Source organism: Dendrobates tinctorius, unplaced genomic scaffold (assembly GCF_039654945.1).
Source record: "Dendrobates tinctorius isolate UK_male_01 unplaced genomic scaffold, ASM3965494v1 ptg000114l, whole genome shotgun sequence".
NCBI classification, from domain to species: domain Eukaryota; kingdom Metazoa; phylum Chordata; class Amphibia; order Anura; family Dendrobatidae; genus Dendrobates; species Dendrobates tinctorius.
Genome location: NW_027361782.1, coordinates 16407165 through 16419258, shown reverse-complemented (window position 1 = coordinate 16419258; position 12094 = coordinate 16407165).

Sequence of the window (12094 nt, the reverse complement as noted above, 5' to 3'; positions counted from 1 at the left end):
TCACTGAATTCAGATTTCTTATTCAGTCTCACTGCCCCTAGAATATATCATCAGGCCCCGTTGTCTCCTGGTGGATAACCTCCAGCTCCCAGCCACCGGTTGAATAACCTCCGACCCCATGCCATGCCGTCTGCCTTTTCTAACATGTGACATAACAGCTGGAGGTGCAAAGCTCACCGTCACCACCACTCTGCTGGCTCCATAACTGCACAATCCAGACCTCCTCTAGTATAAACACTGCGCCCCTATGAAGAGTTTCATGGACGAGCAGCTGCATGCAGCCGAACATCACTGAGCATCAGGAGTGGTGTAAAGCCACCACCACTGGACTCTGGAGGAAACGTGTTCTGTGCAGTGATGGATCGCACTTCTCGATCTGAATCTGATGGAGCAGTCTGTTTTTTCTGATTCCATGAGTACGTTACCCACTGTACAGATTGTGTAGGAGGATATTGCTATGGGCTTGTGTGGAGAAACAGAGTCAGTGGGTGCTCTTGTCCGCTGGCCCAGCTGCCTTTAGCAAGACTGCATGGACCAGGGCTCATACCACTGAACACCCGCTCTGGAACATCTCTGTAGAGGAGATGATTTCCTTGTTGGGAGACTATCATGGGGTTAGGGTCTGATGCTGGCTGTAGGGGTACTGGAAATCCCAAAACTAATTCCATAACACAAGCTCTTTCACCACTTGATGCTCCAGGTCCCAATGCAACCAACAGTGTAGAAATATAAGCGTGTTCACAGCCGTACGGAGGTGCCAGAGTAGGTTCCCACACCGTAGTATATATCAAAAACCTGCAAATTGCCTCTTCAGAGAGAAAGAGGACTTGAACTCTATAGCGCCACCTGTTGGTAGTAGCGACTCAACAAGTCACAAACAACCCTTTAACGCAGGGTTCCCCAACTCTAGTCCTCAAGGCCCACCAACAGATCATGTTTTCAGGAATTCCTTTGTATTGCACAGGTGAAGCAATTATCACCTGAGCAATACTAAGGAAATCCTGAAAACATGATCTGTTGATGGGCCTTGAGTTGGGGAACCCTGCTTTAACGGGTCTTGTAATATGACTAAGGATAAAAGGTTGATTGTGACTTGTAGGATCGCTACTACCAACAGGTGGCGCTATAGAATTCAAGTCCTCTTTCTCTCTGAAGAGGCAATTTACATATTAAATTTCCCAGAGGAGCATTGCACGGCGAATAAGTCTCCTTACCTTGACAAGCGAGACCTGGTATGTCACTCTCCACAAGGAGAAACCTTATCAAAAACCTGGCACTCAACTTATGTAATCAAGAAAATTTTAATGGTATCCACAAAGTAGAAACGTTTCGGTCCTGATAGCGGACCTTCATCAATCACTATAAAATAATAAAGTAAAGTAGGCACATAAACAATAATAAACAAGGTATATACAAGTTTGGCAAACTGATAGAATTACATGATATAGAAAGAATGCTTGCTATCAAGGAAGTTAGACCAGACTGAATGTGAAAGCAGCTCGTGAATCGTAAATAGTGGCGCAGGAGGTAAAAACGTACCTGTTAAAATTTACACAGGGTTGTGGGTGGACCCATGAGATCACTTAATGTCTAGACTTAATCTGTGGACAGGAGAAGAAAAAAAATAATATATACACACACACACACACTACCGTTCAAAAGTTTGGGGTCACCCAGACAATTGTGTTTTCCATAAAAACTCATACTTTTATCAAATGAGTTGCCAAATGAATTTAAAATCTCGTCCAGACACTGACAAGGTTCAAAAAAAAGATTTTTATTTGAAATAATAATTTTCTCCTTCAAACTTTGCTTTCGTCAAAGAATGCTCCCATTGCAGTAATTACAGCATTGCAGACATTTGGCATTCTAGCAGTTAATTTGGTGAGCTAATCTGGAGAAATTTCACCCCATGCTTCCAGAAGCCCCTCCCACAAGTTGGTTTGGCTTGATGGGCACTTTTTGCGCACTATATAGGCAAGCTGCTCCCACAACAGCTCAATGGGATTGAGATTTGGTGACTGCGCTGGCCACTCCATTACAGATAGAATACCAGCTGCCTGCTTCTTCCCTAGTTCTTGCATAATTTGGAGGTGTGCTTTGGGTCATTGTCCTGTTGTAGGATAAAATTGGCTCAAATCAAGCGCTGTCCACAGTGTTATGAATGAGTCACCGTAGGAGGCAAAAACAGAAATACAAGCTAAGTCCAGAAAACCAGAGAAGTTGGCAACTATCAGATTGCAGACCCCTGAACCTATCAACACAACTAGCAGTAGCCGTGGGGGGTTCCTACGATGCCCTAGACCCCTCGATCACAGCCGGAGAAATAAATAGGCCTAAAGAAAGAAAGGGGAAATCTAAACTGCCCCAGAGCAGACCCCAAAGCAATAGGCAGCATCCAACATATAATGATGGTGAAGCAAGATGAAAACACTAACACAGACAGAAAGATAGACTGAGCAAAGACGGGGCCAAAAACTACCTAGATAGGAAAGGACAGGAAGGCTGCTGTCTGCAATCTGCCAAAACCCTATCAAAGACATAAGCCAACAAGCTGATATGAAAAAGGCCCTGAAGCAGCTAGGTTTCAAAAACTAAATCAGCACTCAGGTATTTTCAGAAGACAGAGCTAAAGGAATTCAGTACACCCCAGCAGGGAATGGCAGAAATCCAGAAAAACAAAGCAAAACAAAGTCAAAGCAACAATGCAAAAGGCCGAGCAGCAAACTTAGCTTTAGAGGAGCAGGAATTCAGACTGGTCTCCAAGGATCCCACAGAGAAATCACCCGCAGGGCAGAAGGGCGTCAGCAGCCTTATATCCAGTCAGTAACTCCACTCAGCCAGTCATCATCATTAGCCTCAGGTGTTTGATAATCAGGCTCACTACCTTTCTTTACCAGAAGAGGGAGTTCCTCGGGCCTCAGTAATGAAGGGGAAAATGAACTCACAACAGTACCTCTCCCTTGAGGAGGGGTCACCGAACCCTCAACTACGCCACCAGGGCGATCAGGGTGAGCCCGATGAAAGGCACGCACCAATCTTTTGGCATGAATATCAGAGGCAGAGACCCAGGAATTATCCTCCTGACCATAACCCTTCCACTTAACCAAATACTGGAGTCTCCGTCTAGCCAGATGGGAATCCAGTACTTTCTCTACCTCATATTCCATGTTACCTTCAACCAATACAGGGTCTGGAGGTGCCACCCCCGGAACAACAGGATCAACAAACCTCTTCAACAAAGATTTATGGAACACATTATGGATTTTAAATGTGACTGGAAGAGCCAAACGAAAAGAGACCGGATTAATAATCTCCACAATCTTGTAAGGTCCAATAAATCTAGGCTTAAACTAAATCAAATGGTCATTACTCAATGATAATTCTCTTGGATCTCTCTGCAGCATTCGACACTGTGGATCATCAGCTCCTCCTCACTATGCTCCATTCCATTGGCCTCAAGGACACCGTTCTCTCCTGGTTCTCCTCCTATCTCTCCGACCGCTCCTTTACTGTTTCTTTTGCCGGTTCCTCCTCCTCTCACCTTCCCCTTACTGTTGGGGTTCCTCAAGGATCGGTTCTAGGCCCCCTCCTCTTCTCCTTGTACACTGCCCCTATTGGTCAAACAATCAGTAGATTTGGTTTCCAGTACCATCTCTATGCTGATGACACCCAATTATACGCTTCTTCTCCTGACATCAGGCCAGCCTTTCTAGAAAACACTGGCGATTGTCTAAACGCTGTGTCTAATATCATGTCCTCACTATATCTGAAACTGAACCTGTCAAAGACTGAACTCCTGGTGTTTCCTCCTGCTACTAATGTACCTATACCCGACATTGCTATTCTGTGTGTGGTTCCACTATTACTCCCCAGCAACATGCCCGCTGTCTTGGGGTCATACTTGATTCCGAGCTTTCCTTTGCCCCCCACATTCGATCACTGGCTCGCTCTTGTCATCTGCACCTCAAAAACATTTCTAGAATTCGACCTTTTCTTACTTTTAACTCTGCAAAAACTCTTACTGTTTCTCTTATTCATTCTCGTCTCGACTATTGTAACTCTCTTCTAATCGGTCTCCCTCTTACCAAACTCTCCCCTCTCCAATCTGTCTTGAATGCTGCAGCCAGGATCATATTCCTCGCCAATCGTTACACCGATGCCTCTACCTTGTGCCAGTCATTACACTGGCTACCCATCCACTCCAGAATTCAGTATAAACTTATTACCCTCACCCACAAAGCCCTCCATGGCTCAGCACCACCCTACATCTCCTCCCTTGTTTCAGTATACCACCCTACCCGCGCCCTCCGTTCTGCTGATGACCTGAGGTTAGTATCCTCAATAGTCAGAACCTCCCACTCCCGTCTCCAAGACTTTACACGTGCGGCGCCAATTCTTTGGAATGCACTTCCCAGGTCAATATGATTAGTCCCCAATCCCCACAATTTTAAGCGTGTCCTGAAAACGCATTTATTCAGACTGGCCTATCGCCTCAACACATTAACCTAACCTATCCCTGTGTGGCAGAGCCAAAAGTTTTACCATAACCAGGTTCCCAGCATCATGTTCCCACATGCTTTATGCATCCATTAGCCCTCTGTGTCTGTACTGTTACACACTTAACATTATGGCTGGTCCATACAATCAGAGCAACTGTTACCACCCACCTTTCGTGTCTCCCTCTTTCCTCATAGACTGTAAGCTTGCGAGCAGGGCCCTCACTCCTCTTGTTATTTGTTATAATCTACTGTATGTGATTATTGTTATGCTGTAATGTCTATTGTCTGTACAAATCCCCTCTGATATGTAAAGTGCTGCGGAATATGTCGGCGCTATAAAAATAAAATGTATTATTATTATTATTATTATTATAGGAGAAGCCACCTTCATAGCAATATTTTTTGATGATAACCACACCATATCACCAATCTTAAACTGGGGACCAATGGTCCTATGTCAGTTGGAAAACCGCTGTGCCTTTTCCTGGGAGAGAGATAACTTATTCACCACTTGGTCCCAGATCTGGTGCATTCTCTCCACCACAGTGTCAACACCTGGGCAGGCAGAGGGCTCCACCTGCCCTGAAGAAAATCGAGGATGAAACCCAAAGTTACAAAAAAAAGGTGACATCAAAGTGGCAGAACTAGCTCTATTATTAAAAGCAAATTCGGCCAAGGGCAAAAATTAAACCCAATCCTCCTGATCAGCAGAAATAAAACATCTCAAATATGACTCCAAGGTCTGGTTTGTTCTCTCTGTCTGCCCATTGGTCTGAGGGTGAAAAGCAGAGGAGAAGGACAACTGAATTCCCAGCCTGGAACAGAACGTTCTCCAAAATCTAGACACAAACTGGACTCCTCTGTCAGATACAATGTTATCAGGAATCCCGTGCAAACGAACCACCTGTTGTAAAAACAGGGGCACCAACTCAGAGGAAGACGGCAACTTAGGGAGTGGTACAAGATGAACCATCTTAGAGAACCTATCACAAATCACCCAAATAACAGTCATCCTTTGAGAGACAGGCATATCAGAGATGAAATCCATTGAAATATGGGTCCATGGCCTCTTGGGGACAGGCAAAGGCATCAACAACCCACTAGAGCGAGAACACGATTTAGACCGGGAGCACGTCCCACAGGACTGCACAAAATTCCTGACATCACGAGACAAGGAGGGCCACCAAAAAAACCGACTCACCAGATCTCTAGTACCAAAAATACCTGGATGACCAGCCAAAGCAGAGCAATGAACGTCAGACATCACTCTCTTCTTCCACTGGTCAGGAACATACAACTTTCCACTGGGACAACGCTCAGGTTTATCCTCCTGGAACTCTTCCAGAGCACGTCTCAAATCGGGCGAGATGGCAGAAAGAACTACCCCTTCGCCTAAGATGGTAGCAGGCTTGGTCACCACAGGAGAATCAGCAAAGAAGCTCCTAGAGAGGGCGTCTGCCTTGACATTCTTCGTTCCAGGAAGAAAAGAAACCACAAAATCAAAAAGTGTAAAAAACAAGGCCCACCTAGCCTGTCTAGGGTTCAAGCGCTTAGCCGACTCTAGGTAAATCAAATTCTTGTGGTCAGTGAGGACCACGACTTGATGCTTAGCTCCCTCCAACCAATGTCTCCACTCCTCAAATGCCCATTTCATGGCCAACAGTTCCCTATTCCCCACATCATAGTTACGTTCAGATGGAGAGAACTTTCGGGAAAAGAAAGCACAGGGATTCATTTTAGATGTTACAGGGTCCTTTTGGGACAAAACAGCTCCTGCACCAATCTCAGAAGCATCCACCTCTACCTGGAATGGAAGTGAGACATCAGGTTGCCGCAAAACCGGGGCGGAGGTGAATCTTCGCTTCAGCTCCTGAAAGGAAGAAACAGCCTCCGGAGACCAATTTAACACATCAGCACCTTTCTTAGTCAAATCAGTCAATGGCTTGGCAATACTAGAAAATTTTGCTAGAAATTTCCGATAAAAATTAGCAAAACCCAAAAACTTCTGGAGGGCCTTCAAAGAAGTGGGCTGAACCCAATCGTAAATGGCCTGTACCTTGGCCGGGACCATTTCAATAGTTGACGGGGACAAAATAAATCCCGAAAAAGAAATCCTCTGTACTCCAAAAAGGCATTTAGATCCTTTGACATACAGGGAATTCTCCCTCAAGATCCGGAACACAGTCCGAATATGTTCCACATGAGAATCCCAATCCTTGGAGAAGATCAAAATATCATCCAGATAGATAATCAAAAATTTATCGACAAAATCTCGGAAAATATCGTTCATGAAGCACTGGAAGACAGAAGGGGCATTAGTGAGCCCAAAAGGCATCACCAGGTACTCAAAATGTCCCTCCGGAGTATTAAACGCCGTCTTCCATTCATCCCCATGCTTAATGCGAATAAGATTATACGCCCCCCTGAGGTCAAGCTTGGTAAACCAGCAAGCACCTTTAACTCTGGAGAATAGATCAGAAATCAGGGGTAACGGATACTGATATTTAACAGTAATTATGTTGAGGGCACGATAATCAATACAAGGTCTTAATGATCCATCCTTTTTGGCTACAAAAAAAAAACCGGCACCTAAGGGTGACGAGGATGGTCTAATATGACCCTTCTCCAACGCCTCCTTAATATAGGATCGCATAGCCTTGTGCTCGGGTACAGATAAATTGAAGAGTCGACCCTTGGGAAATTTACACCCCGGGCTCAGTTCAATTGAACAGTCATAACTCCTATGAGGTGGCAGAGACGCAGACTCATTCTCACTAAATACATCATAAAAGTCCGCCAAATAATCAGGAACATCATGCGAGTGAGGATAGGTGGAAAACACCGGAGCCTCACTAAAGGCACACCGACAACCCCAACTCACCACAGACACAGATTTCCAATCCAAAACTGGATTATGAATTTGTAACCAGGGAAACCCCAGAACAATAGTATCATGCAGATTATGCAACACCAAAAATCTGCAATTTTCTTGATGGTCTGGGGCGACCCGCATTACCACCTGGGTCCAAAACTGAGGTTTATTTTTAGCCAAAGGAGTAGCATCAATCCCCCTCAAAGGGATAGGCGTCTGCAGAGGTGTCATTGGAAATCCACAACGTTTAGCTAAATCCAAGTCCATTAGGTTTAGGGCTGCTCCCGAATCCACAAAAGCCTTGGCGGAAAATGTGGACAGGGAGCAGATCAGAGTAATAGCCAGAAGAAACTTAGGTTGAACACCCCCAACAGAAAACGTGTGTGCAAAGCGTTTCTCTCGTTTAGGACAGACAGAAATAATATGCGAGGCATCTCCACAGAAAAAACACAACTTATTACGCCTTCTGAACTCCTGACGCTGCTCTCTGGAATGCATAGGTTCAGACATTTGTTCAACAGGTGGCAACACCTCTCGTGCAGCTTTGCGTTCGCGCAAATGCCGATCAACCTGAATGGCTAATGACATAGAATCGTCAAGACCAGAGGGAACAGGAAATCCCACCATAGTATCTTTTACGGCTTCTGACAACCCCTTGCGAAAGAGAGCAGCCAAGGCATTATCGTTCCAGGTAGTAAGTACTGCACACTTTCGGAATTTTTGACAGTACAATTCTGCAGAATCACGACCCTGGTTCAATGCCAGCAGGGTCTTTTCAGCCTGATCAATGGCATTAGGTTCATCATACAACAACCCCAAGGCCTGAAAAAATGCGTTCACATTAGTCAGAATAGGATCATCTGGTTTCAAAGAAAACGCCCAATCCTGGGGATCGCCACGCAGCAAAGAGATGACAATTTTAACCTGCTGCGCGGAGCTCCCTGACGAGTTAGGCTTCAAGGCAAAAAATAATTTACAATTATTTCTGAAATGCAAAAATTTAGACCGATCCCCAAAAAATACATCAGGTGTAGGAATCTTTGGTTCAGCAGCATGTGAATGAGCAAGGTAGGCGGAAATTCCCCGCACTTCCGCAGCGAGCTGCTCCACACGATCAGACAATTGCTTTATCTCCATTGAGAGAGAAAAAAAATTCCCCCTACGGCCTCAGAAATATAGAGGAAAAAATATACACTTTTTTTTTTTTTTTTTTTTTACAATTCTTTCCTGCTATTGAGTACCCTAGGATCTGCGGTATGGCGGGTGATTCTGTTATGAATGAGTCACCGTAGGAGGCAAAAACAGAAATACAAGCTAAGTCCAGAAAACCAGAGAAGTTGGCAACTATCAGATTGCAGACCCCTGAACCTATCAACACAACAAGCAGTAGCCGTGGGGGGTTCCTACGATGCCCTAGACCCCTCGATCACAGCCGGAGAAATAAATAGGCCTAAAGAAAGAAAGGGGAAATCTAAACTGCCCCAGAGCAGACCCCAAAGCAATAGGCAGCCCCAAACATACAGTATAATGACAGTGAAGCAAGATGAAAACACTAACACAGACAGAAAGATAGACTGAGCAAAGACGGGGCCAAAAACTACCTAGATAGGAAAGGACAGGAAGGCTGCTGTCTGCAATCTGCCAAAACCCTATCAAAGACATAAGCCAACAAGCTGATATGAAAAAGGCCCTGAAGCAGCTAGGCTTCAAAAACTAAATCAGCACTCAGGTATTTTCAGAAGACAGAGCTAAAGGAATTCAGCACACCCCAGCAGGGAATGGCAGAAATCCAGAAAAACAAAGCAAAACAAAGTCAAAGCAACAATGCAAAAGGCCGAGCAGCAAACTTAGCTTTAGAGGAGCAGGAATTCAGACTGGTCTCCAAGGATCCCACAGAGAAATCACCAGCAGGGCAGAAGGGCGTCGGCAGCCTTATATCCAGTCAGTAACTCCACTCAGCCAGTCATCATCATCAGCCTCAGGTGTTTGATAATCAGACTCACTACCTTTCTTTACCAGAAGAGGGAGTTCCTCGGGCCTCAGTAATGAAGGGGAAAATGAACTCACAACACCACAGGGTATGGCATGGCATTGCAAAATGGAGTGATAGCCATCCTTATTCAAAATCCCTTTTACCTTGTACAAATCTCCCACTTTACCAGCACCAAAGCAACCCCAGATCATCACATTACCTCCACCATGCTTTACAGATGGCGTCAGGCACTCTTCCAGCATCTTTTCAGTTGTTCTGCGTCTCACAAATGTTCTTCTGTGTGATGCAAACACCTCAAACTTGGATTCGTCTGTCCAGAACTTTTTTCCAATCTTCCTCTGTCCAATGTCTGTGTTCTTTTGCCCATATTAATCTTTTCCTTTTATTAGCCAGTCTCAGATATGACTTTTTCTTTGCCACTCTGCCTTGAAGGCCAGCATCCCTGAGTCGCCTCTTTACTGTAGACGTTGACATTGGCGTTTTGCCTGTACTATTTAATAAAGCTGCCAGTTGAGGACCTGTGAAGAATTGATTTCTCAAACTACAGACACTAATGAACTTGTCTTGTTGCTCAGTTGTGCAGTGGGGCCTCCCACTTCTCTTTCTACTCTGGTTAGAGCCTGTTTGTGCTCTCCTCTGAAGGGAGTAATACACACTGTTGTAGGAAATCTTCAGTTTCTTGGCAATTTCTCGCATGGAATAGCCTTCATTTCTAAGAACAAGAATAGAATGGCCAGTTTCACATGAAAGTTCTTTTTTTCTAGCCATTTTGAGAGTTTAATGGAACCAACAAATGTAATGCTTCAGATTCTCAACTAGCTCAAAGGAAGGTCAGGTTTATAGCTTCTCTAATCAGCCAAACTGTTTTCAGCTGTGCTAACATACTTGCACAAGGGTTTTTAAGGGTATTCTAACCATCCATTAGCCTTCTTACACAGATAGCAAACACAAAGTACCATAAAAACACTGGAGTGTTGGTTGTTGGAAATGGGCCTCTATACTGTACACCTATGAAGATATTGCATTACAATCCAGACGTTTGCAGCTAGAATAGTCATTTACCACATTAACAATGTATAGAGTGTATTTCTGAATCATTTAATGTTAGTTTCATTGGAAAAAACTGTGCTTTTCTTTCAAAAACAAGGAAATTTCTAAGTGACCATAAACTTTTGAAGGGTAGTGTGTGTATATATATATATATATATATATATATATATATATATATACACACACACAAATACTGTATATATGCACATAAAATTGTGTAATTGGTGGCAGTGGAGATAGATAGTGTAAATAGATAGTAAATGGTGGAAGCATACCAGGGTATTTAGGATAATGTCGCCCTTTATTATAGAGAGTGTGGCCAAATTCACATTAGAAAAGACCTGCAAATAGAGATAAATATAGTGTCTAGCAATGAGAAATGTCACAGGAATTGCATACAATTGAGACATAACAGGCTTATTTGACAGACTGATGCCTGTGCTAGGAGGTCAGGTAGGCCAAAAAAAGGGGATTGGCAGATCTGTGTGAAAAAAAAACTATGTAAGGAACGGCAAAATAATAGTCATAAAGGGACTAAGAGGTAATATTAAAGCCATATTAAGGGACACATACCGGATCATATGTCAGATTAATGCCTGCATTTAATGAAGTTATGGCCAAGTCAGAGCTGGCAAGTCTGGAAACAGAATATGGGATTTAGTAAAGTATGGACCCATAGGTGGTAAGTGAGTGGTATCCATCGGGTGTATGACTAACCTTGGAAGAGGCGGGTGCTGTGTATCGTGCCGGGGCAGCGTGGAAACGCTGTATCCACCGCTCGTCCGTGTTAGTGTGTGCTGCTACTGACAGAGTTAAATAAAGGAAGGGGCGGGCTCAAGGTTGCTTACTTTACTTTATTATTTTATAGTGACTGATGAAGGCCCGCTATCAGGACCGAAACGTTTCTGTTACTGCTTTGTGGATACCATTAAAAATTTTCTTGATCACATTAAGTGCCAGGTTTTTGACCAATGCAACCAACAACTCCTGGATTCGGGCTGCAGGTGACTGGGTAGATTCCAGACCAGCACAGGGTCCTGGCTCTGGAAATTTCTCTGGGTCCATCGCAGGAGAGTTTTTGTCATCCTCCACAACGTTCTGGGCCGAGTGTCCATGGTCCGATGTTCAATCCGTCGAAGCTGGCACAGCTCCTGTAGTTGTCGTTACATGTTACGCTATACATCCACTCTGGTCCTCTTCCCAAGGCTGAGTTGGTGGGGCTGGACATGGTGCCATCCTAAACCTAATCTGTATGCCTCATCAACGGTCTGCTGGGTCTGTCTGTATGCCTCCCTGGCTGCGAAGCCCTGGACGGTGGCTACGAACACCAGTCCCCTGCAGCTCCCCCATTTCCGCTGGGCTGCGTAGTGTCCCACTTGCTGCCACCAAATGTGGAGAAATGGGGTCAGTGGGTGCTCTTATCTGCTGACTGGGCTGCCTTTTAGCAAGACTACATAATAATAATAATAAATTTTATTTTTATAGCGCTGACATATTCCGCAGCACTTTACATTTCAGAGGGGATTTGTACAGACAATAGACATTACAGCATAACAATAATCACATACAGTAGATTATAACAAATACCAAGAGGAATGAGGGCCCTGCTCGCAAGCTTACAGTCTATGAGGAAAGAGGTAGACACGAAAGGTGGTTGGTAACAGTTGCCCTGATTGT